Source organism: Hevea brasiliensis, chromosome 8, assembly GCF_030052815.1.
Source record: "Hevea brasiliensis isolate MT/VB/25A 57/8 chromosome 8, ASM3005281v1, whole genome shotgun sequence".
Taxonomy (NCBI): Eukaryota; Viridiplantae; Streptophyta; class Magnoliopsida; order Malpighiales; family Euphorbiaceae; genus Hevea; species Hevea brasiliensis.
The window spans coordinates 25926117-25954107 of record NC_079500.1 but is presented as its reverse complement, the minus strand read 5'-3'; the positions used below and the strand labels follow the sequence as shown (position 1 = coordinate 25954107).

Here is a 27991-nt window from a genome sequence, read left to right as displayed (position 1 = left end):
GACATTTGGTAATAAGGGTTGTTGGGAATGTGGTGTAGTTGGAGTATGTTGAGGAATTCGAGTGACAGGTGGACTTTGGGTTGGTGACACGTGATGGGAATTTGGGTGAGGGCCAAGTATGCTGTGTAGTCTTTGGATGCTATGTGTCTCTTGGATAAGTGGCAAAGGTGGGACCAAAGGTTGAGTGAGAACCATGTGCAATGTGAAGTTATCATTTGAAGGTACTCTACCATCAATACTATTGAAGAAGGGCAAGACCTGATTAAAAAAGGAAATAAGCCATGAGATATAGTAGTTACCATTAAGAATGTCCAAGCAAATAAATCCCTTATGGACCCTACTATATCCAAGTAAAATGCAATGTGATGATCTAGGGTCAAGTTTGTTTTTAGTGTATGGTTTCAACCATGGATAGCATAGGCAACCAAATACATGCAAATCATTATAATTAGTCTTTGTTTTAAACAAAATTTCGTATGGAGAGATGGTGGGATTATGAGTGGATGGTAGACAATTTATAGTGTAAACACCAGTTTCAAATGCATATGTCTAGAATTTTAATGAGACTTGAGCATGATGTAAAAGGGCATGGCTAGTCTCAACAATGTGGCGATGCTTTCGTTCTGCACCACCATTTTGTTCAGGTGTGTACGAACATGAAATGCATTGTGTGATTCCATTGTCCAGTAGGTAAGGGGTTAAGGCTTGAAATTCCCTGTCCCAATCTGCTTGGAAATTCTTAATAGGTACACCAAAATATTTTTCCACAATGTTTGAAAATTTAATGAAGACATTAAAGACATTAAATTTTCTTTGTAAGAAGTATATCCATGGATACTTGGAACAATGATAAAAAAATATAACGTAATATTAGAAACCATTAACGAAGCGAATTGGGGAGGGTCCCCAAACATCTAAATAGACTAGTTCTAAAGGATTAGTAACTTGACTAGTAGAAATGGAAAAAGGAAGCTTATGTGCTTTACTAATATTGCAAGCATGACAAGGAAGGCTAGAATTAAAATTACTACAAGCTAATTTATTGATAGAAATAATTTTGCTAACAGTGCAGTGTTGTGTATGTCCCAGTCTAGCATGCCAAGTTTGCAAAGTTGCATTATTCTTCCAATGAAGGAGAATTACTCAATTGGAGTGGCAGAGAGTAGAGTCCATCGTTACTCGGGCATCAAAATAGAATTCGACTCATGGGGATATCCTTCATAAGAAAAAAGTTAGGAAAGAATTCAACTGATACATTATTTTGTTTAGCAAAAAAATTAACTGATAATAAATTGTGATGAACATTAGGAGAGCATAGAATATCATGTAACTGAAATGACATGTTATTAACATAGATAGAAGAAGAGCTAGAGGAAAGGATTGGAATTGTTTACAATTGCCTAGGACAATTGTGTCTGTGCCTTGATAAGGAGTGGATTGAGCAAGATTACCTTCATCTACAGTAAGATGGTAGTTAGCCCCTGAATCCATTGTCCACAATTGCATAGTGTTAGGCTTAGAGGTGGCTAGATTGGACTATGGTTGATTGGTGTTGGTTCTTTTAGGTGATGGACACTGCTTAGCAACATGGCCATGAATATTACAATTAAAACAAGTAACATCATTTGGAAAACATGGATTGCTGGAATTGTTGAATCGGCCACGTCCATGTGAGGAACAACCTCCTCATGTTTGGTAATTTTTATTTGCATAGTGAGCCAAAGACGATATAAATGAGTCCACATTGAGATTTTTGAGTTTCAATTGGACCTCTTCATTGAGCAGAAGAGAATAGAGATCCCCATGGGTAATGGTAGTATTTTGTGCATTAATTACACAGATGAAAGGATGATAAGATGCATCAATTCCATCTATAATAATGCTAAACAAGTTGTCTTCTAGAATGGGACATTTCAAAGCTGCTAGTTAATCAGAAATAGTTTTTGCCTTCTTCATATAATCATCGATGGAATCTGATCTTTTCTTTAAGTTTCTGAGTTGCTTCCTTAATTGCATTATTTGAGTTTTTGTTCTAGTAGAGAAGATTGTCTCTAACTTTTGCCAGGCTTCTTGTGACACCCCTTACCCGTCTACAGTATAGCCGAGTAAGATATGTCACACAGTGTACCGGAACACTATTTTATCTCAATCATTTTTTATTCTTCCTTAATTTATTTTTATCATAGTTATGAAGTACAATATCTTTCATTTAAGTCATTTATTGAAATTATAATTTATTTGAGGTTCCGCAAATTTTATAAAAAATTTGGCAGAGTACCGGCTAAAAATGGAGAAAACAGTTCTTCGGAACCTGTGAAAAACACTTCCAATAATCATTTCCAATCATTCTCAAACTCCAATAACCATCAACATGGTCTCAATATTTTTTAACAATATTTCCATTTCTCATTCATTCATTTCACATAATATTCATATACAAGTCATAAATAAATACTCAATGTTCCATTCATAAACACAATTTCTACTATTTACATTAATATCAAAATACATTACATAAGTCTTATTATACATGAGAAAATAAAAGTTTGATTACATAATACCAAAATGAAACCTAGTGTCCTACCGATGCACTGAAGACGGAGGTGACACAGACACTATGCAGAGCTGCAGATGGTCTCACCCAGTCTGTGGTCTACTGGGCTCTCGGTCGGTCTCTCCAGAACCTACGCATGGCAAAAAGCAACGCGCTAAGCAATAATGCTTAGTGGTGCCAATAATAAAATAAAAAGAAATAATAGAAAATAAATATGCAGTGCATGTTCTGATGTCTTATGCAAACAATTCTTCGATCATTATTGGTAATCTTATTTATTTTATATTTGTTATATTCATAATTTCATTAAATTTATCTACTTCCATTTTTAATTGCCCAAGTAACCTATACTGGATGACTGGACTGGATAAATGGGTAAACTGGCACTAGGTATCAAGTACCTCGGGCCATCACACCATCAGCCACATATGTATCTCCCGGTGCGCAACATAACAGCTATTGAGCTGTAATAAATATTAGGCACAAGGCCAAGTATCAACACAATGTCAGAATGGCTAAAAGCCATAAAATCACAGAATGGCATAATGCCATGTGCAGTACTGCTAACTGAACCCTATTGGCATGCCAACCTATCCAAACCAATCTTGCTAGGTGTACTAGGGCATGTTACACTTTTAAACTTTACAATTCTTGAAATTTAAGTTTAGGTGTTACTATTCATTTTATTAGTCAACTAAAATGTTGACTTTTGCATAGACAATAGGTACATTGGTTCTAATACTCTCAACATACCACATTTTGCATTCTAAAATTGTTGGTATTGGTTGCCAATACCATTTCTAAGCTTAATGTTAATTGTTCAAAATTTTTAGATTTCAAGCTTTATGTTTACTGTTCTATTAGTTATTTTTGCAGTGGGAATTTGGCAAAATGATCAACATGAAAGTTGTTCCTTATTTTGTCTAGTTATATTTCCATTTTTGAATCACTCCATTTGGAGTTTTTTAGCTCAAGTTATGGCCCAAAAACCACAACTGGCCGGATTGTAATTTTTTCAAAATTTCTGGACTGACCAAATCTACAGTACTTGGAACAGTGACTACAACTTACTTTTTGAATATGTTCTGGTCATAATTTCGGTTAGGTTTCTTCATGAAAGTTGTAGATCTATATCTCAGCTTTTTGATGGTAAAATTTCAGGTCAATTGGACCTTTCTACACTGAGTTATGGCCAAATGACTAAACATTGTTCATTTGGTCATTTTGCCCAGGCAGAATGTAAGTCACCCGGATTAGGGCAAGCTTTTGGTCAACTTGGTTTGGTTTTCTGGACATAGTTTCTTCACCAAAGTTGTGCCATTATGTGTCTAGTTTCATGTCCAATTGGTCTTGCACCAATTTAACCTCTACAAATCAAGTTATTGCTACCGAAACCTACTGGACTCATGCCTAGCCCTGCAGGTCGCCAAGGGCAGCCACACCAACTTCATTTCCCACTACATAAACCACTTCATTTCTCATTCACACATAACCAAATGGTCACTAATTGACCATTAAAACTTACTTTCACCATTACATGATCAACATCTCAATTTTGGGTCCAAACCCTAGCTTTACCATTTCAATTTTTCAAACACATACAATCAATGGATCAATTCATACTCCTAATGATGCATATACAAGTTTAAAGAATTAATTGACACTAACCTTTGTTGGAGAGTTTCCCTAGCTTAGAAAACTTCTTGATTTTTCTTTCTTTTTGCTGCCCAAAGCTTCCTCAAGGTGCTAGGTTAATTTTTTGTGAAGAAGGCTAGGGTTTTGGAGTGAGATTTGGTGAGGTTGGGAGCTTGGTTGAGCTTTAATGGAGTTTTCCTTCCTCTCTCTCTCTCTCTCCACGTTTTTGGCTGCCCCAAAGGTTGAAGAAGAAACTAATTTTTCTTTCTTTTTTTCTGCCCATTAAGTCATTTTAAATAAGTTAATGCCATGTGTCAAAGTTTGATTGGGTGGAAGGATTTTTAATGACATCATAATGATGTCATAATTCCAATTCTTTAATTTCCTTTCCTTTCTTGTCTACTAAATTTCAATTTAATTTTTAGCAATATTTATTCACATATTATGTCATAATAATTATTTACTTAACTGGACAAGTCGGCAAAAAATCATCTCTAAAGATGAAATGACCAAAATGCCCTCTGTTTGGCTTAACAGACTAAAATTGTCTGTACCGATTGAAAAATTTTTCTAAACATTTTCTTGGCATTCTAATGCCATAGAAACCTCAATGACCCTTCTCTGGAGTCTCAAAAATTATTTTATGAATTTTCCCCAGGTCTAGGGCTCCTAGTTGCGAGAATCGCAACTTCCCACTGGTTTACCCATCGCTAGGGCACCTACTCATTTAACTTGGTTGTATTTTATTTCTAAAATTTTTCCTAAATTTTCCTTATTAATATTTGAGTTAATTATGGTTCCTCACTTTAGTTTAAATATTTTTCTGGACGTTCTAGCTGTCCGGACCAACACTGGTCACCGGAACAGTAGAATGTACGGAGTTGCTACAGGGAGGGTGTTACACTTCTCATGTGGTGGCCGAGCCTACAATCTGAGTTAATAAGGTCTCTAATATGGAGCAAAAAAGCCAACTAAGAACTAATTAGTCCTGATGAAAACAGGCCTTATACTGTGGGTTTGGAGTATTACCATCATGCAATTGTGGCGAGGGTGCAGAGTTTGGCGAATTGTGGCTAGCAAGGTTATAGCTATGAAGAATAGGCATAATTTGTGCCTTCCATAAAAGATAATTATTAGATGTGAGTTTTATTGGTAAGTATTAAGCAACATTAGGGACGGAAGAAGAAGAAATCGAAAGAGAAGAAAAAGTAATTAAGGTTTGTGTTATTGCCATTAAAGCCGTGCGGCTATTGCAGCTCTGATACCATGTGAAATTCCCAAATTCTATGCTTATTGTATTAGAGAGAGTACATATCTATACAGCTATACAAAAGTTAGTATGTTACGGGATAGAGACTATCTGCTACAAGAGATTACAATAGATAATGCTACAGATATAGATAATGTTATAGATATAGATAACTACTGCTGTAGATTTGGCTAACTATAGATGAGGCTTATCAGTAAGAAGTAGGACTGTAAATAATCTTAGAGCCTAGAAACACATCAATAAGCAAGTAGGCAAGTTAATCCATCCCAAAGGAGTGCAAGAAGTACCAAAGAAGAAAGTGGCTCCACACCCAATTATGTAAGCGAAACTTGCACTTGTCCTTTAATTATTGGAATTTCGTTCATAACATTTTTTTTGTTCTTCCTCTTATCTATTAGAAACACAACCATACTTCCAAAATCTATTATCTAATTTATATTTCCTAATAAATATTCACATGCAAATTTATCACACCTTACCCCTTCGTAAGGCATAAAATGATTTCGTAGTATATCTAATGAATTACCAAACTTCGTCTATCTATAACTTATTAAATATACTACAAGGGATTTTAAATCAAATTCAATTCATCTTAAGATGTAAAGTGAAGTTGAATCATTATTAAAAGTCTTTAATTGGAGTTTAGGTCACAGTAGAATTTTTAATTAATTCGACATTTTCAAAATTTTATAAAAATTTCGGCAGAGTGTTGGCAATAATTTGAGAAAATAGTTCTTCAAAACCTATTAAAAACACTCCCAATATTTTTCACAACCACAACTCCAACAATTATCAATACAATTTGTCTCAATCAACACAATTCAACACATTTTCAATAAACCTCATTGTCATTTAATTTAATTCAATTTACATACAAAAGTCTCAAATGACAGAAAGGAAAAACCAAAAATATTATTAATACAAACTTTAAGTTACAACTACTTATAAAGTTGTACAATACATATGAACAACTAATTTACACTAAAATAAATCTACAAGGGTATAAAATTTTATACCCGTACAAGATTCACAGCAAGATCCCTTCACTGCAGCTAAAAGCAGGTCACTCAGCTGCCTTTTCTTTCCCCCTGTCTGCGAGAGCAAGAAAAAGCCATTGCTGAGTACTATACTCAGTGGTGCACAATAAAAAATTTAAGTTGTTGAACATAAAATTATACATAGATAAATAAATATATAAACCCTTTCACAATCACATTTCATGAAATTGATGTTAACATTTATAATACCATTTTATCAAAATAGTTTATAAATCATAGTGTTGCTAATTAATAACATAACTTAGGTTATGACACAAAATTTCCAATCAATGTCGTGTTGTCCACCACGACAAATCATGTCATTTGGACCTTTCTACACCGAGTTATGACCATTTGAACATGTACTGTTCATATGGTCAGTTTTGTCCAGTGGCAAGGTACCTAATCCGGATTTAACCAAATTTTACACCAACTTGTTGTTAGTTTTAGGGCAAGATTTCTGCATGAAAATTGTTGCTTTAGGTCTTAATTTTCATGTCCAATTGGAGTAACAGAATTTCAATTATAGCCATTTGAGTGGGCAATGGTCAAATTGTCTAGATTTGGACATTACCACATTCACACTTTAATTCAATTCCATGATTTCAATCACACTTATAAGCACACCAATTGACCAATTTAAGCACCAATAATGTCAATTGGGCATCAATTCACCAAAATCCCCAATTTTCCCCCAATTTTCCAATTGCCAAGAATCCTAATTTCCAATTGCTTAATTCATGTAAATTTCCCTACACTAATCAAATCCACCACTTCATAACTATCATAAAACATGTTTAATACCATCAATTACCATCAAACCCTAATCCTTCTCAAGGTGGCCCAATTCCATACAACATTCTTCATGCATGATTTTTCACTTTTCCAAGAAATTTTTACTAACATAACACCATTTCCATAAGCATAAACCAGTTTAAATAAGAAGAGAGAGAATTACCTCAATTGATCAATTTCAAAGCTTCAATTTCTTCAAGTTTTCCCCTTCCTCTTACTTCCAATCTCACTACTAAGACTCAAAATAAATTTTCCTGTCAAGAAGCTATGAAAATTATAGGGAAATTTTGGTGATTTTAGAGCTTGAAGTGCTCTTTAATGGAGGACAGAAGAGAGGAAAGAGATAGAGAGAGAGAGAGAGAGAGAGAGAGAGAGAGTGTGGCCGGCCCTTAGGAAGGAAGAAGATGATTTTTGGTCCTTTTAAATTTTTGTCTTATTTTCTCTTATAATTATCCCCCAAATTTTCAATAATTAAAATTATAAATTTATGAGGTCATGCGTGATGTCATAAAGCTTTTAATTTTTGATTTTCTTTTTTTTTTGTTTTCTTTTCTTCTATTCACCTCTTTAATTTAAATCTATTTTTCATAATTTTAATTTTCTACATTTTAATAGACATTTAGGCCAAGAGTCACCTCTAAGGGTGAATTCACCATATTGCCCTTTATCGGTCTGATCTGTTTTTCCAATAGCACTAGATTGCTTCCTGAACTTTGATTCAATTATTTGAGCTGGTTCTTGATTACTTTCTGTGGTTTTCACATTTCCACTAACTTTCCAATTATCCCTAGGCCTGGGGTGTTACATGGTCCCACACGAAATTAGGGCAGCACCTGAGCTCGCAGCCACTTCCCATTTTGGTCACGCATCGCCAGGACCTCGGCTCATTTAATTGATCATGCTTTGTTTTTCTTATTCCATTTTACTTTCATATAATTTCTATTAATTTTTATTTATGACTTTTTTTTAGATGATTTAAACATAATTCTAGACATCCAGATTGTCCGGACAGACAATAGTCACCGGAACAGTAGAATATATAGACTACTTAATATAGGGGTGTTACAAAATTTCATTCTCACTTATTTTGTTTTCTTCAATTTAGTTAATTCAGCATCAAGTACTAAACATTAAAATAAAGAAAGACAAGGCTCATACTTAAAATACCAAATAAACTAAAATGTGTCTGCGTAGCATCAATTAATTGATAAGTCCATGATTCAGATAATATCAATTTACTAGATGATACCAACAAACCAATAAAAAATCTCTTAGTTCATTATAAAGCATTTCACAAGCTCACAAACACCACATTTCCACAACCATGTGTAAATATACATTTAAAAAGGCATAACCTATTAAATAATAGAATAACTTAGGTATTATATTGTGTTCACAGTCTACAATAATTTCTCCACAAACTACACCAAACTTACATATACAAGGAAGGCCTAAAGATGTAGTAATAATTTTATATTAAGGAAATTCACTATGTAATAGGTATCAAAATTTAAGGAAGTTTCTAATGTCTAAAACAACCTTTAAACTTAATCTAAATTTTAACACATATAGAAATAAATTCATCATATAGACCAAATAAATTTGTAAAGGAAAACTTACCATAATTCCATAGAAATGAGAGTTGATTAGTCTTTGAAAAAAGAAAACTCAATAAGAAGAAAAAATGCTAATAACCTACTATACCAATTTCATGGTCCTAACTAAATTTGAATACAAAAGCCTTACCTACAAAAAATTAATGCAACCTTAGCTAACTCACACTTCCCATTTTCCATAAAAGCCACATTTCAAACAATGTAATATGCAAGAAATCATCAAGTAAGATAACCATTGTTCCATTATTTGGTAATCTAAAGCTTACAAATCAACTAATGTATCCAAATTTCTAATTATCAATGATAGGTAACTCTATACCCAAGTGAGTCCATGAAATTTCTAAAATGACATCCTAACTAACCATCCTCTAAATAAATAATAGCAACAATCCTCAAGCATCCACGCAAGTACTAATACTCACAACAATTAACAAAATAAAATTCATAACAACATATGAATTGCTAAAAATCCACTTTACCCATTGTATGAAAAATTTGGAAATTTAAGAAATTAAAATAATAATAAATCATTATAACTTAAAATCCAAAAATCAAATTGAGTGTTGAAACATTAATAAAAAAATTGGGACTGTTTACCACTGTTCACGGGTAAGGATTAAAGCCATACACTTCAGCCTTAAGTCTTCCAATCTTCTTTTTTCTCTTCAAATTTCTAATGGAATTGATGGAGATGGGCCCTTAGCAAACCGAGCACTAAAGATGCTAAATTTGTATTCAGCTTACCTTTTTCTTGAGAACTTAAGATGGGTATTCAATATATTTGATATAAACTACTTTTAAAGCAATGGGTTTAGTTGAAAAGCCATGAATTTTCATGACTGAGTATGGTGGGTTAGGTTTAACTAAAAAAAGCAAAAGATGAAATTTTGTTGCTGGTTGCCATGGTGGGTTGATTTGGCAAGAGAAGTGAATGCATTATAACAAGAATGGAAAGTGAAAGTAAAGAATTTGTATTGAAGGTGAGTTTGTTAGAGGAAATCAGTTTTGAGAGAAAGGAGCCTATATGCATATTCTTTCCTCCCTTCTTCCAGTAAATATCTAAACAAGCCTTTTTTTTCCCTCTTTTTTTCTGCTTATTTCTAGAGAGTTTCACCTTTTTTTCTTTCTTTTTTTTTATGACAATTTCCTTAAGTACCCCTAATCTTTCTTAGAAACCCGAGTGTGATAGGAATACAAGGTATTTCCATTTTTCAAGATACAAAGAAGGCATAGAAGTTGTATTATGAAGCTTCAAAGAGAATATGGGAATTGGGCAGAATCAGATACAAATGTGCATCATGAAATTTTGGATTATTTTTAAAAGTTTATGCCAGCAGCCATCCTCGAAATGTTAAAGAAGTAGCAGCTTTAGTCCCCTAAGTGGTTACTCCAGAGATGAATCAACAGCTTAATGCCCTAATCACAAATGAAAAAAATCAAAATAGTTGTGTTTCAGCTTATAGAAGACAAGGCTCTGAGCCCTAATATATTTTTTAGTCTATTATATGAAAACAGTTAGTCTGTAATAGTTAGTGAGTTTGTAGTGTTGTTTAAAGTTTTTTTTTTGTTTTTTTTTTTTCGTTAATGGTCAAATGTCATCAGAATTGAACAGAACTACTATAGTTTTGATTCCAAAGTGTAAAAGTCCTACCCATGTGACACAATTCATACCAATAAGTTTATGTAATTTTCTCTATAAGGTGTTGTCAAAATGTATGGTGGATAGGTTAAAGCCTATGATGAGTAACCTTATTTCTCATGGCCAATTAGCATTCATACCTTCGAAAGCAATTCAGAATAATATAATTATATCTAATGAAGTGTTCCATTAACTCTGCAACATAAAGATTTATAGTTTCGATGGCCATCAAATTGGATATGCATAAAGCATATAATTAGGTGGAATAGAGTTTTAGAACAAGCTTTTATGCAATTTGGTTTTGATATTTAATTAGTGCATCACATAATTCAGTGGTGACCAAGGTGACTTGTTCAATTCTGATAAATGGTGTGCCATCACATCCTTTCAAGCCATCAAAGGGATTAAGGTAGGGAGATCCCCTCTCTTCATACCTATTTCTTATCATCTATTAAGCTCTATCGAATCCCATCAATAAGAAAAAAATGGAAGGGATGCTTAGAGGTATCAAATGATCTTGTCCATCTCCTTCAATTATAATTTTTTTTTTTTTTTTGTAGAAGATACCTTATTATTTGGTATTGCATCAAGAGAAGGAACTAGTATCATTAGTTCCATAATTGATGATTATATGGCAACTATGAGATAAAAAATCAACTTTAATAAATCCAGTATCTACTTTAGTAAGTGAACTCCTTAAAACCTTTATAGAGAGATTCTTTCTCAAATGGGCATGACTGAAATGCAACAGGCAGAAAAGTATCTGAGACTTCCTTCTTTTTTGGGGAGATCTGAATGTCGTGCTCTACCTTTTATTAAAGAGAAAATTCAAGCAAAGACTCAATCATGAAAACAAAGATTTCTATCTTAATCAAGTGGAGAGGTGCTTGTGAACTTAGTGATGAATGCCATTCTGACATATGCTGTGGCTATCTTGAAATTTCTAAAGAGTTTTTGTATTCAACTAAATCGAATGGTATCTAGCTTTTGGTGCGGTTGCAAAGAACATGAGAAGAAATTGTGGGGTAGAATGGGAAAAAGCCACCAAGTCCAAATATGTTGAAGGATTAGGGCTTTAAGATTTCAAGAAGTTTAACTTAGCTTATTTGCCTAAGCAAGTTTAGAGAATGATTTCTAATCCAATGTCTCTGTTAGCAAGAATTGTAAAGGGAATTATTTTTCTAATTCCTCTTTTAGTAAGCCATTATAAGTAAAAGGAGTTTATGGAGGTGGAAGAGCTTATTAGCTAGATGAGAAGTTTTGAGAGAAGGGATTTGAATAATATTGGTGATGGAACTACAACTCTATTGTGGGAGGAGTTGTGGGTTCTAAATCTACCTTTCTTTGAAGTTCAATGAGCGCCGCCTCGCCGCCCCCGCCCCCTCTCCCCAACCTAATGTCCTTTGAATATGTTAACATGGTGACTTGATTGATCATAAACGGATGGAATGGTGGCAACCTTTATAAAAAATTTATTTCTTCAAGATGTAGCACAATCCATTCTTTCTATTCCTGTTGCTTTGAGAGGTAATCAAGATGACATTGTATGGTACTATGAAAGATCAGGGGTGTATACAGTTCGATCTAAATATAGGATCCTTGTGAACAGAGCATTGCAAGCTAATAGAGACCGACCTTCACATCAAGGAACATCCGCACTCTTATTTGGAAGATATCTTGGAAAATTCTAATTCCTCCAAAACTTAAAGTGTTTCTCTGGAAGGTTCTCATAAATGCCTTGCCTAACAAAGAAAACTTGGTTAAATGAGGGATCTGAACTAATCCAACATGTCCCATATGTTGCTAGGAAGATGAGACTTTAGAGCAATTATTATTCTAGCGTGATCATGCAAAGGCCTAGTTCATTAGTCCGCTGGCTTACAAACCTAATATTGTGGAATTTTAACCTTTGCAAAGTGGTGGGAGGTAATTTTTTAGAAGCTTTTTTGGGTTCATCTACCAATCAACAAGCTTTAGTCTTTTTCTTAATCACATACTGGTGCATTTTGAAGGAAGAAATAACACTTGTTTCAAGCATAAGAAGTCAGATTCTAGGGGTAGTGTCAAATAAATCATAAACTTGATAAATGAAAAATTAAGACTTGGAATCAACATTGGCATATACTTCTCATCCCCTTCTAGTCATGATCATCAAGTATGGTTTCCTCCTCAAAAAGGAGCCCTAAGTTTGATTGTGATGGCTCTTGGAAAGAAGGTTTGGTGATTGTAGTTGTAGCAGTTGTTATGAGGAACTATCAGGGGCGTAACATAGATGGCATAGCTAAAAAGGTTTATAGCTCTTTTCCTTTAGTAGCAAAAGCTTTGGCAATTTCAGAGGCTGTGAAGTTGGCCCGAGATACGGGTGTAGCATCCCTCATTATCGAGTCTTATTCTAAAATGCTAATTGCAGCAATTTAACACCCTACCAAATTTAGATTGTAACACCATGAATTTCTTTAGCTCTGAATAGTACCATTTTCAGTCAGTGAATAGTACTATTCAAATCCATTTTGAGGACTAAAAATAAGATGGAAAATAATTGCAAATAAGCAGAATAAAAATCAAGTAACCATTGGGTTATGGAAATATCGGTATTAATGAAAAAGATGGACTATTACCTGATGAAAAGTATTTTGGTCAATTCACCCATAGAGTTAACTTTTGATAAAAAATTTCAATTAAATTAAGTGAAATTAATGTAATAAATTATGAAGAAATTTCGGTGAAAATTTAAATAGAATGTGTGATTAAAAGAAGAAAAGAAAGAAATGAAAACTTAATTAGAATTATGACATAAGCATGACCAAATGATGACCTAATTTAAAAGGTAGATAAATATAAAACCATAAGACAAAAATCATAAAAACAAAAGCCATCTTCTCTTCCCTTCTCTCCCTTTGGCCGAACCTCTCTCCTTCCACCGCTCCACCATTTTTGCATCTTCTTTCCCAAATTTCTTAACTTCCTCTCCATATCTCCCATAACCACAAACACATAAACTTGAATTTGGACCTTGATTTAGTGATTAGTAGTGAAAAGAAGAGAAGAAATTGAAGATTGGAAGCTTGAAGAAAATTAACCAATTGAGGTTAGTGCTTAAACTTGACTTCTCCTTTCTTTAAATCTTGATACCAAGTTGAAATAAGTTAAATTTGCAAATAAAATGAAAGAAATCATGCATGAAGAGAGGGGTGGAATATCAGTCAACCAAGGAAATTTAGGGATTTTGATATTTTCATGAAATTAAGCATGAATCTTAGTGAGAAATGAAGTATATGCTTGAATTTTATGTTGGGTTGGCATGAATTTATGAATTGTGAAATTAGGGTTTTGGAAAATTTGGGAGAATTAGGGTTTTGATATCATGAAGTGTAATTAATGTTTTTAAGGCCAAATATTTACCAAATTATGTATGTTGAGTATGAAATGAAGTTGGTTATTGAGTGAAATTAATGAATTTGGAGGTTGGTCAATATGCTGAATTCTGGAACCCTGAGTCCAGCAGTTTTGGAGGAGTACGAATAGAGTTACATAACTCCAATTGGTGTGAGGCTAATTGGAGATGAAACCTAAGACATAATACCACAATTTTCATGAAGGAAGCCTGCCCAGGAAATGACCATAGGTTACCCTAATTCAACCTTGAATCCAGAATGACAATTTTGGACAGTAGCAGAATTAGCCACGTGAACAGTAATCTTTAAATTGTCATAACTCACTCTAGAAAACTCCAATTGACCTGATTTTTAAACCCATGGAAACCTAAGACATATGAGAACATTTTATATGAGGGATTTAAGGCTAAATTATGAACTTAACTTAACCAAATTGCTGGAAAAGTTGGGTTAGCAAACCTGTCTTGCACCAGAACTAAATCTAGAAATTTTGCACAATTGAGTTCCTGACCAGTTTTGGAGAAAATGACATAACTTAAGCTATAAAACTCCAAATGTAGTAATTGCAAAGCCAAAATTCTCATAAGGCAGAACTAAAATTTTCCTCTTTTGACTAGCACCCAGATCTTAGAGCAACTTAGTGAAATTGTAAGGACAAAATAGGATAAAAATGCTGAAAATTCTAGAATCTAGCAGAATGCCTTATGACCTCCGGATACTTAACAGGTCATAACTTCTGCTAGAAAACTCCAATTGAGGTGAATCAAATTGATTTGGAAACCTAAGACAAGGATCTAAAACTTTGTTTCAGGAACTTGAATAAAAAATTGAGCCTAAGATGCTCGGACTTGGGATGCAAGACTTGGTAGAAATTCTAGTAGCAAGAGACCTGTAGAATTGAGTGCGTGAATAGTAGTTAGAAATTTGACCATATCTAGAGCTACAAAACTCCAAATTGAATGATTCAAAAAGAGAAATAAAGTTAAGATATAAAGGAACAACTTCCATGAAGGAAGTGTGACCAAACGGATTTTGCATCTTGACCAAATTGCTAGGAAAATTTATAATCCTAATTCTGAAAATTCTTGAATCTTTCCCAAATGACTTGAAATGTGAAAATAACTTAATGTAAATGGTTTAATGATCACATGAACTACATGAACATGTCATTGGAATTTATGTTCCCACCATGAATAGTGTACTAATGCTATGAAGCATGAATAACACAAGTGATAAGATATTGAAATTTATAAACACATAAGGACATTAAATTTGCCCTTGTATGCCTAGACTTATATGTATGAGTTGGATCGATTGACATGTCAATTAGAGGCTACAGATGCAGTACTGCCCATGGCTTTTTAGCCTATTTCATGGATGATCATTGAAAGGCAATTTATGCCTAACATGGTTATTCTTCTGGCTTTTATACCTGCCCATTGGCTTATGCCCTACATGATTTTACTGGGTTTATGCCTGCCCGCTGACTTTATGCCTGATAGATGTATACATGATAGGCACAGGGGGTGTCTAACTAGTATACTCCCGTGTATCCAGTTTTAACAGTCTGTTATAGGTTGCTTGGGCAATAAAATGAATTAATTTGATTGAATATCAAACAAATAAATGGAAAAGACCAATAAACTGTAAAATACTCATAAATCATGAAATGCATTCCTGTTATGGTATCATACATATGAAACATGTATTTCTATTTATTTAGTTTATTTTTATAGTATTATTGCACCACTAAGCAATATATTTAGCGCGTTATTTTTCACACATAGGTACTGGAGACGAAGCCCAGTAGTGATTAGATCTGCAGTAAGAGAGTGGTCACCTCAGCTATTCATTTTGGGAGGGCCCATGGATATTAGATATATGTATTCATTTTGAGCATTGTAAATAGGAAAGTTTGTTATTAATTTTGAGATTGTATAAGTTATGTAACTTATGTACTTGATCTCTATAAATGAAATGAGATGATTTCTACATGAATGATTATGGGAAATTTATATGAGTGGATGAAGGCATGATGAGATATGAATTGAAATGATTGAATTAAAAAAAAATAAGACATTAAAGTTAATGATGAATAAGACAAGATAAGATAAGATGCTCTGGCACAAAATGTGACATTCCTTACTGTGGACCGAATAAGGAGTGTTACATAGATGTTGGGAAATTCAAGCTTTAATTAATATGTTTTAAGCTTGTCAACCATTTTTCATCAAATTTTGTTCTCTAAGATACATAAAAAAACAAAAAACCAAAGTGGTAGATAGTATAGCCAAACTGTGCTTGAATGCTCAACTATGTTGTAATAGGATTGTCTCTCTCCTAGAAATGATTTATAATGTTGATGCCCCTAGGGCATATTAATGCATATTAGTTTGCACATCAAAAAAAAGATATTTTCATTCAATTATTTTATTATTTACCTTTTAATGAAAATTTTTTATTTTTCTTTTGTTTTATTCCTCTTAGTTAGAGTTGCATTTTGTTCAAATAAGATTGTTTTTTCATTTTTGATGTTGGAGTTTTCTACTTTTAGAGATGAATGGCATTTCTTCAAATTATGCATTTCAATATATTTTTTAAGGTTAATTGTGTAAGATAGATTTTAATTTCCAAAATATTATAGCACCTATTATTAGAAAAATCTAATGCTATCTAATAATTTTCACAGCAAGAATAATGTTATAATTTTGAGGTTAAACCAAATTATAATTATGAGTGATATGAAATAATAATTTCATTATTAATATTTTAAGTTTAAAACTAGATTTATTATAAATATCCTATAAATATTTATGAATAAAAATAATATATAACAAAAAAAATAGAAAAGTGTCACGACCCAACCTATGGGCCGGACCAGCACTAGGACCTGGGCCAGCTTAAAGCCCCCGAGGCCCGTAGTAAGCCTAACTATTCCTCAAATCCATAACCAGGCCCACAATTTAAGCCCAATATGCATATAAGATAATTTAAATCAAACTGTTATAATTTCATTTCGGGCCAACTTAGCTCAAAAATTTTCAGAAACTAAAATCAGGGGAGCCCAGCTCAACCCTGTTGCCTCATTTACAAACTGTTTAAATACCATACAAATCTTCATTTATTAATCTCAAAAATTTAAATTAACACAATTTCTAACAAGGTCCACACTATTACTAACAGATGCGGAGTTCTAGATTTTAAATTTAGAAAAGATAGTAAAACAATTAAATAATCGACGTTAAACCTGCGAGGAAGAAAACAGGTTGCTCTGTAAAATAACTCCTCCTGTGGCCTGGAAAAATATTGAACAGGAGTGAGCATTCGACTCAGAGAGTAAAATATCAATTTTAACCATAATCTCTATAACTATCTAAAGCTAATACACCCTGTAGAGTGAAATGCAACATCAACAACAATTTGCACATCATAACATCAAAAAGGTAATTTGGAGCACTCACACACCCAATAATATCAATCATAATATATGGGAGCTGATCCCCTATACAGCTCTCTTAATTCCAACTGTGCCAGCGAAGAACTTAGCTCGGACTTCCACTTAATAACCAAATCGGGGTCCCAGCGAAGAACTCAAGCTGTGTCTACCCCGAAGGACCGGGTCCCAGCGAAGATCTCAAGCCGTGTCTACCCGTCCTATCCATAGTCCACACCACATCACACGCACGCCAACGCACGCGCACTGCTCCAAACTACCACAACAACATACATGGCACTTTCACAGTTATGAATGCAACATAAATCGTGCCTAAAGTTTATCTACATAGATATATGCATATAAGTGATGCATGGGCATGCTTGAACATATAATAATAGTGAAATTACAATTAAAATTAATATTTTACTCACAGTACACCGATGACTATCGTGGCTGCTGGATGCAGAAAAATAGCTGACCTCGATCACCTAATAATTAAATTATAAATTTATTAGTACTAAGTTAGAATAAAACTCTAAAGAGGCAATAGACAGCTTAATTTATGCCGGAAATCCGGCAGATTTTCCCCTATACCTGGGACCTACCCAACCTGCAAAAAGGCTCAAATAACACTTCTAGATTCTCAATTTTCCACAATCACATTTCATCAATATCACATGGCCCCTCATGGGCTCTCCAATTCAGATAATACTCAAAATCTTAAAAATTACGTTTTAGTCCCTATAATTGACATTTTGTAAAAATCCACTCAAACATGCTCAAAAAAATTCTAAAATTTTATCCTGTGGTCCTTAATAATATTATAAGGCTATTACAAAATTAATTGTAATTTTCTAATCACCCATAAATATTTTATTGAAGAATTTTACTAGATTCCATAAGTTTTCAACATCTAGTATATTCTTAATTCAACCCAATTCAATATTCACATATTTAAACCTCCATCCTCAAGCTTCAACCAATTATATAAAATTTAATTATCTCAATTTCAAATAATCTTATATGCCCATATGCTAAAAATCTAACTAAAATCCATCTATATTTCTCAAAAATATTCTACAATCACTCAAAAATTCAACTAACACCATAGAATATCTCCAAATAATTTTACTTTCATCATATATTTTTTGTAGAATTTTTCTCCAGTTTTTCCTGTTTAAGAAATACTGTATTTATGCTCCACAGACAGAGAAATAATAAAAATAGTTTTACCCGAAGTTTATCTGTGTCTCAAAAATTCCAAAAATTTATGAGGAAGCCTCTGGAAGTTGAATCATCTCCATAGCCCACCGGAGCCACCGCCGGCACCACCGCACACGGTGGCTTGCCGCCGGTCGCCGGCGACATTTGCCGGATCTGATCATACCACCATATTCTTCTCCTCTTCCTCAGTCCATAGGTGGTCTCGGATCGTCGATCCAACGGTCGGATCGTCATAGATCTGACGAAAAAGCTTGAAAAACCCAAAACTTCTCTCCTCCATATCTCACTCATCCGACCTCCATTTGTTGCAAAATTGATATCAAAAGAAAGGTCTCGGAACAAGCTTTCCAACGCCACCTGAATCGCCTCGATCGGACGTCGGATGAAGCCGGAATCGCACCGGAAAGCCGCTGCCCACTGTGCGCGCGTTTTCTCTCTCTTCTCCCTCTCTTGCCGCCGTTTCTAGTGGTCTGGCCGTCGCCAGAGGGTAGCCGGCCGGGTGGGAAGCTACTTGGGAGGTCGCCGGCTGGTCACCGGAGAAAGAAAGAAGAAGAAAAGAGGGAAGGAGAGGGAGAGAAGAGAAAATGGGGGGGGGGGGGTTTCCCCCTCCCGTTTTTTATTTGATTTTTTTTTTTTTTTAATGAAATGGGTGGCTGTGACAGTGGAAACCCACTGTCACACGCCAAAATCACATCAGAATTTTTTTTTTTTTTCTGAATGTTACATTCTTCCCCCCTTAAAAAAAATTCGTCCTCGAATTTTCGAATAAACAAGAGATATGGAAAAGAAGATTATCGGAACAAGTGCAATCATTACTCCTCCAGCTATGCAGAGATTGGTAAAACATTTATTCTTCAAACTCTTTGTATATTATATGACATTTACCGCTCTCTGATTCTACTATAGTGTCCTATTTGTCATCTCTTATCTCTTGGCTATTCACTGACCATTCTTCTGACACCTCAGGTATTCATTATAACCCTATTACTCTCGACTTGATCTCTGATAATTTTAATTAACTTTGGCGCTTACCTCACTTTTATTACGCCCTAACGTGTCTCTTGGTGACTTCAGTCCTTATTCCTTTGTGTCGATAATCTCTGTTTCCCCAAAACATGACTTATGTTCCTTATCTTAAGGCATCCTATGAGTAGCTTTCCTGTAGCACCTAATCTAGGCATCTTGTTCAAGACCTTTACTCTTCTTATGACCTCAGTGGTCAATACCTATAAATCTTCTCACTCCATGATACTTCAAATTTTTAATCTCTTTTGTGTCATTACTAAGGTACTTAGACCAACCTCTATCTATCTTATGTAACTAGTCAGGAAGAGTCTCCTCCAAGGGCCAAGTGTATCATTTATCAACATTGGAAAGTAAACTGGGTCTCTCCTTCTAGGTAACAAAAGTGTTCATATTCCCTGATAACTCAATCCATGCGACTTTATCAATTCTCACTCCTCCTCTGGAATGAGAATATCTAGACTTTTTTTTTTTCTAAAGCTTCTTAGTATGTGGCCTACTTCTGACATATTGGCACTTAGATCGAGACTCTACTACTCCTTTAATCTATCATCTCATAATAACTTGTTTTAAACATCTCTTAGTGTGTTCCTAGTCATACCTATTCCTTCTTATCCTCATCATTATAACTGGCTCTATCGAGCTTTCTTCCTGTCCTTTACATCTTATCCACTTCCCTTTTTCTATTTCTAATATTATTGATATCTTTTCAACCTGCTGTACTTATTCCTTAATTTTAGTCCTATCTCACCCTTACACCTTTTCCTTCAAAGATTTCTATCCCATCATCAACTTTAACTTTCTTTTTATTTTTTTAGTCTTATCTTGATTACTAGTTCCATTACTTCGAGAATTCTAACCTTACGATTTACTCCTATTAGCACATTCTTCACCTTATGTAACACTTATAATTACCCATAGAAATTTCTTTTTGTTTCTCCTTTCCCAACTTAACTATCAGAACATTATCATTCCCCACCAGCCTCAGTAGAAAATTGCTCATCCTGGATGGATAGGAGCCCTTGAAACTATAAGTTCCATCTGAACTAACACGGCTATAGGAAATGTGTGCCATGCCTTAATTCTAAACAACATACTTCAGGTGTTCATTCTCCTTAATATAATCACATATACTGCCTATAGCTTTCCAAACTTCAGCCTCATCTTTTCCTATTAGCAACAATCTCATTCGCTGTAACTCATTCACAATTAGTATTCTCTCCAGCTCATAATTTAAAATAGTCACAAGCCTTAGTAGCTAACTCAATTTGACTCCTGTTATTACTCTGATCGTCCTTTTATACTTAACACTAGGTATGCACTTACAGTCATTCTCATATCACGAAATTGTATATGAATTGGTGCCTACCAAACTCTCAAATAACTAGGTCTCCTTGACTCAACCTCAGTTCCTTATATAACCTTCTAGAACCAAAAGCATAAGCTAAACTTGAAAAGAAAGAAAATATCCTCTTATATTCAACTACGCCCGATTGTCCATATAATAACGTTTAACCTATGTTTCTTAGTCTTTCTCTTCAAATTTCATCATCTCCTAGCACAATTGTGCTATACCTATAAGGTATCATCTGCATGAACCCTTTACCGTACCATTGTTTTTCCTGACATAATATTTTATAATTTATTAACTTTACTTATACTCGACCTATGATTCATATCTATCATCGTTTATATTGTGCCCTTAACTTTTGTTGATTCCTGAAAGATTTCTCTCGCTAATAGATTCTTCCAACACTAATTCCACCCTTATCTATGGTCATTAATTTGATCCTTGAACTTTCTAGTGATTTATAACCACCTAGACTTGTCACTTCTCGTTCTACCCCTACTGTTGTTCTGTCATTATTGCTTCATTGCAAAGTGATTCTGTTGGTCACACTAAAAATGCTTGCCTGACATTCATAATGAACCTCTAACTACCTTCTCACTATCTCAAAAGTCTAACCTAAAGCCTATGTGTCATTATCTATAATTCTTTCCACTCATCATACCTATTTAATCCCTTAAATTAACTTTTATTCAACTTACTACTTACTAACTTCTTTTTCTCTGCCTAATTAAATAGTCCGCAATACCATCGCACACTTTTTAGCTTTTGCTCATTATTATTGTATTCCTTGTCTAATCTTCTTGATACTGTTAACAAGTTAAAAGAATCTTGCCCCATTGCTATCCACTTCACTTTAGGAATAGGGAATAAATAAAGTATGATCCAATCCTGTAACTCCAAGCTCTATATTTTAGCCCTTGGCACTACCTCAATTACATCATGCTATGAGCATCACATTACTAGATTCTATATCTCCATCACTATTCTCACTAATGTGGTCCCATTTTGGGTCCTCCGTCCTTGTCATTTACCTTGCCAAGAATAACTCTTAGCCTACCCTATATCTTAACTTTGTTCCTTTTATTATGCGCTTTTTAGGTTGTCCTTTCATTTATTTCCTTTGTCTTACCCAAAATAGAACTTGACTATTCAATCCCTGGTTCCATTTTTCTTCCTAACATGACAGCTGTACTTACTAACTATATCTTTCAGAGTCTCTATCGCGTTATCATATGTCTGTGCTACTCAGATTTGGTCCTTTGACCACTCTAGCTAGTACTTTCACTGGCCTTTAGATTATATTGCATCTGCAATCAATCGTCCAAACCTTCATTCTGCACTTTCTCTATCCATTGGCCTTCTATAATTTATCTTTGCTAATTTATTTCTCTTAACACTATTATAATTAGATTATACTATTGTTTTGAACAATATGAAGTTAGAAAAGAACTCAGGAAATTGCAGTCATACCTTTATCGTATGATTTCTATTCTTATACTTTAGCTTATATAATACCCTTACCACCTCGAGAACTGATTCTGCAGTAATTTATTATTATTATTATTTTCCATGTTTACTCAATTAGCCAAAACTTAAGATTCCGGGCACCCAAACCCGTCATCCAATTCAAAGGATTTACATCCATTGTGATCTGATTATATAGGATTCCTATAATAGAACTTGTATCCTCCGCAGGATACCCGAGCCAACTACTCTCTACCACACTCTACAGTCCCATCTGGGACACTATTCTATAAGTCATCATTATCAGTAATAACCTTCGATCCCTTCTGAAAAGATAGGTCTATACCCTAACTTGCTGCAATAAAGGTACTACATTTACCACCTTACCCAAAGCCATGTCAAATTAATGTCTCTCTTATCATATCATAGCTCTGTAAATCATCAATTCATAGTTTCGACCTTCTCTAGGTAGTAGGGTTGTACTTTATTCCATACTGATACACACAAGGTATTCTATTCTCACTAAGTTCTGAGCAAAATGTCTATCGTTCTGCAAAAGCCATCCAAAATTCCATACCTAAGACTAGATAGTCTCACTCTATAGGTATCACCTTTACTTTGCAATTAGTCCGAAACCTCTGGTCTGATGGCAACTCTTACTGTAACTCTAGCTCATGCTAGGGTAACTGAGTCACTGACTCTAGTTATCACCCAACTGTGACCTTTCAATATTCTAACTCTAGACCCCTAACCAGGAGTTTCCAACTCCTCTACAGATATAGAACTATGTTCTGGCATAACTGTACCAAAACAGAAGCCATCTTAAACACCCTCATTATGGAGCACCACGGGGATGCACGCAGCTTTACACAATAATCTCATGTCAGTACTGTAATCTGCAGCTTACAGAGCAGACATCGAGAATATTGTATAGTTACTACGATACGTCCTGATCGACTAGGTCTCCTAATTTCTTATCTCTCTTGAATCTTCTATTATCATAAACTTATTCTGACTGGGTCATCCACTGATGACTGCCAGTAGTGGTACCCTCATCCTTATCTAGGGCAACTGTACTTTCAAGACTCACCTTATGTATTCGTGCCTTGCACGAAATGGGCACACCATTTAACCCATACAGACAGAAATTTAGCATTTCTTGGAGTACGTGTTTCCATGGTAGACCTCAATAAGTTTGCTAAATCTATATCATGTTTCTATGTACTCCACGAAAATTAAGACACTAACTGAGGTACTCTTATATTTCTCGAGATATAACGCAGAATCTAGAAACAAAGAATTACAGAAAAGACGAAACAGAATCCTATACTCCGCATGTAACATCCTAACAAGACTCCCTTTTACACTCCCTTTTATATTATTTCCCCATGAATCTAGAGCCTAAGCTCTGATACCAACTTTGTCACGACCCAACCTATGGGCCGGACCGGCACTAGGACCTGAGCCAGCTTAAAGCCCCCGAGGCCCGTAGTAAGCCTAACTATTCCTCAAATCCATAACCAGGCCCACAATTTAAGCCCAATATGCATATAAGATAATTTAAATCAAACTGTTATAATTTCATTTCGGGCCAACTTAGCCCAAAAATTTTCAGAAACTAAAATCAGGGGAGCCCAGCTCAACCTTGTTGCCTCATTTACAAACTGTTTAAATACCATATAAATCTTCATTTATTAATCTCAAAAATTTAAATTAACACAATTTCTAACAAGGTCCACACTATTACTAACACATGCAGAGTTCTAGATTTTAAATTTAGAAAAGACAGTAAAACAATTAAATAATCAACGTTAAACCTGCGAGGAAGAAAACAAGTTGCTTTGTAAAATAACTCCTCCTATGGCCTGGAAAAATATTGAACAGGAGTGAGCGTTCGACTCAGAGAGTAAAATATCAATTTTAACCATAATCTCTATAACTATCTAAAGCTAATGCACCCTATAGAGTGAAATGCAACATCAACAACAATTTGCACATCATAACATCAAAAAGGTAATTTGGAGCACTCACACACCCAATAATATCAATCATAATATATGGAGCCGATCCCTATCTGACTCTCTTAATTCCAACTGTGCCAGCGAAGAACTCAGCTCGGACTTCCACTTAATAACCAAATCGGGGTCCCAGCGAAGAACTCAAGCCGTGTCTACCCCGAAGGACCGGGTCCCAGCGAAGATCTCAAGCCGTGTCTACCCCTCCTATCCATAGTCCACACCACATCACACGCACGCCAACGCACGCACACTGCTCCAAACTACCACAATAACATACATGGCACTTTCACAGTTATGAATGCAACATAAATCGTGCCTAAAGTTTATCTACATAGATATATGCATATAAGTGATGCATGGGCATGCTTGAACATATAATAATAGTGAAATTACAATTAAATTTAATATTTTACTCACAGTACACCGATGACTATCGTGGCTGCTGGATGCAGAAAAATAGCTGACATCGATCACCTAATAATTAAATTATAAATTTATTAGTACTAAGTTAGAATAAAACTCTAAAGAGGCAATAGACAGCCTAATTTATGCCGGAAATCCGGCAGAGTTTCCCTTATACCTGGGACCTACCCAACCTGCAAAAAGACTCAAATAACACTTCTAGATTCTCAATTTTCCACAATCACATTTCATCAATATCACATGGCCCCTCCTGGGCCCTCCAATTCAGATAATACTCAAAATCTTAAAAATTACGTTTTAGTCCCTATAATTGATATTTTGTAAAAATCCACTCAAACATGCTCAAAAAAATTCTAAAATTTTATCCTGTGGTCCTTAATAATATTATAAGGCTATTACAAAATGAATTGTAATTTTCTAATCACCCGTGAATATTTTATTCAAGAATTTTACTCGATTCCATAAGTTTCCAACATCTAATATATTCTTAATTCAACCCAATTCAATATTCACATATTTAAACCTCCATCCTCAAGCTTCAACCAATTATATAAAATTTAATTATCTTAATTTCAAATAATCTTATATGCCCATATGCTAAAATCTAACTAAAATCCATCTATATTTCTCAAAAATATTCTACAATCACTCAAAAATTCAACTAACACCATAGAATATCTCCAAATAATTTTACTTTCATCATATATTTTTTGTAGATTTTTTTTTCAATTTTTCCTGTTTAAGAAATACTGTATTTATGCTCCACAGACAGAGAAATAATAAAAATAGTCTTACCCGAAGTTTATCTGTGTCTCAAAAATTCCAAAAATTTATGAGGAAGCCTCTGGAAGTTGAATCATCTCCATAGCCCACCGAGGCCACCGCTGGCACCACCGCGCACGGTGGCCGGCCGCCGGTCACCGGCGACATTTGCCGGATCTGATCATACCACCATGTTCCTCTCCTCTTCCTCAGTCCATAGGTGGTCTCGGATCGTCGATCCAACGGTCGGATCATCGTTGATCTGACGAAAAAGCTTGAAAAATCCGAAACTTCTCTCCTCCATATCTCACTCATCCAGCCTCCATTTGTTGCAAAATTGGTATCAAAAGAAAGGTCTCGGAACAAGCTTTCCAACGCCACCTGAATCGCCTCGATCGGACGTCGGATGAAGCTGAAATCGCGCCGGAAAGTCGCTGCCCACTGTGCGCGCGTTTTCTCTCTCTTCTCCCTCTCTTGCCGCCGTTTCTGGTGGTCTGGCCGTCGCCGGAGGGTCGCCGGCCGGGTGGGAAGCTACTTGGGAGGTCGCCGGAGAAAGAAAGAAGAAAAAGAGAGGGAAGGAGAGGGAGAGAAGAGAAAATGGGGGGGGGGGGGGGGTTTCCCCCTCCCGTTTTTTATTTGATTTTTTTTTTTTTAATGAAATGGGTGGCTGTGACAGTGGAAACCCACTGTCACACGCCAAAATCACATCAGAATATATATTTTTTTTTTCTGGATGTTACAAAAAGAAACCTTTTGCTACAAAAGGTAGAGTTCTATACCCTGTGAAAGGCATAAATCTCTCTAGGTCTCTCAACACACAAACGCACAATGTATTATTTATGAAATGAATAAAACAAGAAATAATAAATGAAGAATATAGATGAGGTCTTTTAAACCTTTTACCTCTAATGATTGGAAAGCAGAGAGAGAAAAATTACGTCTATAAACGAGCTAAGTTATTTGCGAGCTGCTTGAGACTTGATTCAATAAAAGCTCAGCTCAATTTAGTTCAACTCGTTTTCTAAATGAGCCATTCTCAAACTAACTTGTATTTGGCTTATGAAAGCTCATGAACCGACTCGTTTAAAGGCTTATGAATAAACTCATTGAATTTATGAGTCAACTCATTTAAAAGTTCGTGAATAAGCTTGTTTAATAGGTTTGAAAATTAACCTGCTAAATAGGCTCGTGAGTGAACTCATTAACTAATCTCTACAATGGCTCATAATTATATTTAATTCGTATAACAACAAAATATACAAGTTAACTACTTACTATCTCTGCCCCATAAAAATAACTAGGTTTAATTTTATTTTCACATAGTAAAATATAGTTAAATCAATAAATTTTGGTTAGTCTTTTTAAAATATACCTTCCACTTATATTGCTACATTAAAAATTAAATAAATTGTGTTACTAAATTATTTTTGTTACTAATGAATTTTATTTTTTTTATTGCATATTAAAATTTTTGGGATAAAAACTTAGTTGAGTTGAGTTGAGTATTGTATATTAAATAGGAGTATATTAGAAAACTAATTGATAAACTGTTATTTTAAAAGAGAAAACGGCCTATAATTTGGGACAAATGAAAATAGAAAGTAAGCATATCTTTATGGGATGAAATGAGTGTAAAGGAAAAAAAATAGCATTTTAAGACATGGAGAAGAAAAGATACCTAATAAATGTGTCCCTTCCAGTTTGCTAGAAGAGTTTATAATGCACAGACTCTTAACTTAGTTAAAATAATATTTACTTTTAGAGAAATTCTTGCTTACACTCATAATTTTATTTACTATAAAATATAAAAAAAAATATGGAAAACATGTTTATCTATAAATAATAAAAATAATTTTTTAATTAAAAAATAAAAAATTAGTCATATATTTTTATAATTAAAAAATAAAATATTTATTTTAAAATTAAATTTTATTTATTTTTATACTAATATAAATAATTTATTATTATTATTAAATATTTTTTAAATAACTATTTAATTTTAAATTTAAAAAGTTATAGTGTAATTTTATTTATAAAAAAATCATCATTGGAAAATTATTAGAAATTAAAATTTTTATTATAAAGGAAAATAGTGAAAAACAATTTAAAAGTGTTTTCAAATCTTAATTTAAAATTTGAAAGACTAATATATATAAATACGAAACTTTATTTTTTAATTTTCTTAAAAAAAACTTCTTAAAAAATTATCTAAGATTTAAACAGGCAAACAGCCCAAAGTTTTCCGATTTGTTTTTTCTAAATAAAATAGAGAACGTAGTAAAAGAAACAGAGGAAGTTATCTTGCTACAAAATATCATAATTTATTGTACTTGACTAAATTTAGGGGTG

At 34.1% G+C, this 27991-nt stretch overlaps 1 long non-coding RNA gene across 1 annotated transcript; it reads right to left on the bottom strand.

Moving 5' to 3' along the window:
* Positions 1-17044: 17044 nt before the first annotated feature.
* Positions 17045-19077, bottom strand: LOC131182513 (uncharacterized). Its single transcript, XR_009150794.1, has 3 exons — positions 18611-19077; positions 17809-17865; positions 17045-17236 (listed from the first exon to the last, which is right to left on the bottom strand). It is a non-coding gene; the product is annotated as an uncharacterized LOC131182513 (long non-coding RNA).
* Positions 19078-27991: the final 8914 nt, after the last annotated feature.